Source organism: Myxine glutinosa, chromosome 6, assembly GCF_964187855.1.
Source record: "Myxine glutinosa chromosome 6, kmMyxGlut1.1, whole genome shotgun sequence".
Taxonomy (NCBI): Eukaryota; Metazoa; Chordata; class Myxini; order Myxiniformes; family Myxinidae; genus Myxine; species Myxine glutinosa.
The window spans coordinates 35,135,913-35,140,619 of record NC_136266.1 but is presented as its reverse complement, the minus strand read 5'-3'; the positions used below and the strand labels follow the sequence as shown (position 1 = coordinate 35,140,619).

Here is a 4,707-nt window from a genome sequence, read left to right as displayed (position 1 = left end):
CAGAACGAATTAAACTCGTAAGTCAAGGTTTCACTGTATATATATATATATATATATATATATATATATATATATATATATATACTGTATATATATACATATACATATTTATATATATATATATGTATATATATATATATATATGTATATATATATATATATATATATATGTATGTGTATATATATATATATATATATATATATATATATATATATATATATATATATATATATATATATATATATATATATATATATATATGTATGTATGTATGTATGTATGTAAGTAGTGTAATAATGTTGCTTCTGGGACACCTCCGTTTAACATGGGAAATCCCTATCTAATGTCATTTACCCCCTTGTCTTTTTCAAAAATCATAAACACCTCTATTTCTCCCACCCTCATCTTTATGAACCTTTTGTCTGTAGTACCTATCCTTAATGTTGTTCATTAGACCACTCAAACACTACAAATATTTGTTTTCTCTTATAGACCTATCATCCTTCTTCTACATATCATCTGGCAGATTAATCTTTGACCCACTCAAACATTGACCCATTCACTTCCATATTAATTTTTCCCCTCCCTCATTGCCCCTAAACACCTCTATTTCTCTCACCCTTTTCTTTACGAACCTTCTAACCTTTTGACATGCTATCCTTATTCATTAGACCACTTAAACACCTGTGATCCTTCTGACCTTATGAACCTTTTAACCTTTTACTCTTAATATCATCTGGTGAATATAACCCACTCAAACAACGACCCTACAAATATTTGTTTATGTGTGGGAAATAATTTAATTCTCCTACAACTCTCCTCACCGTCTCATCCAACTCACCGGTATTTAAATTAATTCTCTTATTTGTTTTGTGAACTTTTTTACCAGTTGCCTTTTCAATTATACTTATTTGATATTTTTTACATTCATTTTGTTTTCCATTTATATACCACTCGAACCTTTTCTAATTAATAGCTCACTGTTGAGAAATGACGTTGTTTCACTTGGATAACTTCCAAGGAATTCTCTTTGTCTTGTTTCCTGTTTTTCACAAACACACGCCCTCAGTTTCCAAAAGCTGACAAGCACTTCAGTTCCCCGAAATACATTTTGTTCATTATAAAAAGAGAGGTCTCCGAATGGGACATTTAAACATTGTGAACGAAGATGAGCTTGTCTTATTCCAGTCTTTCCTCTGATGAAGAATACTCGCCAGGACATTGGTAAGTTCATTTGGTATTAAACACTGTTAATGAGAGCTTTGTATGTGATTAATTATACAACTAATAATTTATTTTTCCTATTCATTGCAGCAATTCAAATATTGTAAATATCCTGGCAGAATTTCAAGTTGTTTCTCAAGAGTTCCACAACGAACTGAATACGGGTTTGAATAACCTACCTCCGAGATGGTGGGCTCAGAATGAATTCAATGTTTCACCGTTCTTAGAAAATTCACGTGAAAGGTATGATAGAAAATAAAAAACGAGAGGTGTGTGCATGTGTGTGTGCATGTGTGTGTGTGTATGTGTATGTGTGTGCATGTGTGTCTGTGATTAAAATAGAGAGATCGAATTGTGAGGAACAGAAATGAAAAAATGAGATTGTGTGTGTGTGTGTGTGTGTGTGTATGTGTGTGTGTGTGTATGTGTGTGTGTATGTGTGTGTGTGTGTGTGTGTGTATGTATCTGTGAATGTGTGTGTGTGTGTGTGTGTGTGCGTGTGTGTGATGTTTTGTCAGGCTTACTTCAGCATATAATAGTAATTTCTCCTTATTTTGTTTGCAGTATTAACCTCGAAGACCAAAATTTTGAGTGGGATGATTTTGATCCCCCAAGGAGTGGTTATTTCCTACCAACCTGTGAACCTCTACATTTTCAACTCAACGATCTTGACGCTAAGCTGGATTTTTTCGAGGTAAGCATGTGTGTACGTGTGTGTGGTTCACCGTTTATAATAGGTACACCATATCCCTGCGCATCGTAAGAGGTGATTCAGGGTTGGTGTCAGGAAGGGCATCCGACCCTATATTAATAATAATAATAATAATACATTTATTTTGTATAGCGCTTTTCAAGACGCTTTGACATGGAACATAAATATGAAATAAATATCTCTCCCCTCTTGTCTTTAATAGAAAGAGATTCAAAACCTGAAGACATCTGCTGAACCAACCTTTGACTTGTGCTGGGAAGAAATTGATGACTTATGCTGGGGAGAAGTTGAATGTATACCTCAAGAAAAATGTTTTAATAATATAAAGATTTTAATGTTTTCAATATTTATATATATTTGTTTTGTTTACAATTATTTAATTCTTAATTACAAAAAGAGAATAAAGGAAAAGGGACAGGAAGGTGCGCCCCCCTCCCTTGGCCCCCCCTCATCCCACCCCTCCCCTCCCCTTGTGTGTGTGGGGAAGGTGGGGGTGGGATGAGGGGGGATCAAGGGTGGGGGACGCACTGGGGGTGGGGGATGATGGGTGTGGTCTGTGTGGGCGGGGTCTGTGTGGGCGGGGTCTGTGTGGGTGGGGTCTGTGTGGGCGTGGTCTGTGTGGGTGTGGCTTATGATTTTTGTTTATTTAATATTTTTTTTATTACCACTAATTAAATTAGCTAATCTGGGTGGGGTGAATAGAAATGTTGTTTAATGAATTATTAGCTTTGTTTTTTGTAATTCTTGCGAGTAAAATGAACCCAAGATTTCTTCTCCATTTAAATCATTTAATTTGTAAGTCCAAGGGACTGTATCCATTACATCAATGATTTTAAATAATTCACGAGTCCATTTTTGTGTATAACCTTTCTCAAAATGGCTTTTCCATTTGTATATCCTTACCATATCACCAACTTTGAACTTGGGCTTTCTCAAATTAATCTCCTTTTCATATTCTAATTTTGTAAATGTTTCTGATGGTTTTGATTTTGTTGATGAATGAACTGTATTATTGTAATTATCTACAATATCCTGAATTAAATACACCCATTTTTGAGAACCGAGTTGTGTGAATTTTTTATATAATTTCTCTTTCAAAGTACGATTAAAACGCTCAATAACAACTGCCTTTCCTTCATTAAAGGTGCTGTATAATTTAATACCCTTCCCCTTAAGAAATTTCATGAATATTTTGTTATAGAACTCTGTTCCCTCATCAGTCCATAACTTCTTTGGTTTCCTTTTATCCCGATCAAATATTAGCTTAAAGGCTAACATTAAAGTATCACCCCTTTTTTTTTTTAAAGGGACAACCCAGGCAAATCTACTCCTCAAATCAATAACGGTTAAAGCATACCTGTATCCCCTGTCATTATTCAATTCAATTAAATCAGCGGACCATATGTGGTCGGTGTATTTAGAATAAACCTTCCTTCTTTTAAACTTTGTGATTATAGGTTTGTGTAATTCTTCAGCCAAAAGCTCCTCAGTCTTGATGACATCATTAGAGCCTAATAGTTTTTTGAGGAATAACCAAGACCAAGTTTCAATTTAGCATTTATCAAATTTCTCACAATAAACCTATCAACTTTCTCTCTCAACGTTGGATTTTGTATCAAAGACAAATTATACAACATTTCGCTGTCGGCTTTATGTTTTTCAGTCAACGTAGTGGTTTTCCCATAAGCAATATCATGCTTCATACACACTTCGTCAACCCTATTTGTAGGTTTAGACCAAGGTTTAGGATTGTCAGCCTCATCTAATCTTTTATCCAAGTTTGTTCCTGGACCACAGAAAGAATACCCTGGAAGGTGTAATTCCCCTGGAATTCCAGTTGTTGTAAATTTACTTCCTGACAGAAACTTTTGTATGTCTCCTCCTCTTTTAGGAGAGATGAATTGGCACTTTTTAGAGCCACATACTTGACATATTCCTTTTTGATAAACTCTATTATTTTTAGCTTTAACATAAGAGATATTTTTAGATTTAGTTTTCTTTTTACATTTGAGACAATAACTCATATTTATTTATCAGAAAAATTCCGACAGAGTATCAAAACCTTTTTGGTTTTCAACATATACATTTCAATCTTTATTTTTAAAACATAAAGAATCCTAAGGAATGCCTTCACTCTCTCCTCCATTTATTTACAAATAAAAACTAACTAAAGTCAATGACACCAACATCATCAATCACATAATCTTTTCCTTCTTCTTCTTCTTCTTCTTCACCACTTTCTCGTTTAAATCTCCTCCCTGAAATTGAAGACATTGACGTTCTTATTTTTGAAACCATTATCTTCATAAGAGTTGTTAATTCTTTAATTTCCTCTTCGGTGCGTTGAGATTGATTTATTTGCTTTAATACACTCAATCTTTTATGAATCTCAGTGATTTCCATCTTTTTATATTTTTCCTCCCTCTCTCTTTGCTCCCTCTCCTCCTCCTCCATTTTCTCCCTCTCCTCCTTCTCCCTTTTCTCCCTTTTCTCCCTTTCCTCCTTCTCCCTTTTCTCCCTTTCCTCCTTCTCCTTTTTCTCCCTCTCCTCCTTCTCCTCCTTTTTCTCCCTCTCCTCCTTCTCCTCCCTCTCCCTTTCCTCCTTCTCCTTTTTCTCTCTTTCCTCCTTCTCTTCTTCAACTCCTTCCTCATCCCTTGCTACCCTTGAGTTTGAACCCCAAAGAATATTATACATATACTCATCTGGATTTTGAGATATTCTTGTATCTATAATTATTTTTCTCATAATAGGATACCAATAAGATTTGTTG

General features: G+C 34.6%; 1 long non-coding RNA gene across 2 annotated transcripts; it reads left to right on the top strand.

The window, feature by feature from the left end:
- The first annotated feature begins 333 nt into the window (after positions 1–333).
- On the top strand, positions 334–2,356 carry LOC144892575 (uncharacterized). Of its 2 annotated transcripts, XR_013623777.1 has the most exons (4): positions 334–1,225; positions 1,316–1,468; positions 1,790–1,919; positions 2,140–2,356. It is a non-coding gene; the product is annotated as an uncharacterized LOC144892575 (long non-coding RNA). The 2 variants fall into 2 exon arrangements; XR_013623776.1 differs by having other exon boundaries at positions 1,102–1,468.
- Positions 2,357–4,707: the final 2,351 nt, after the last annotated feature.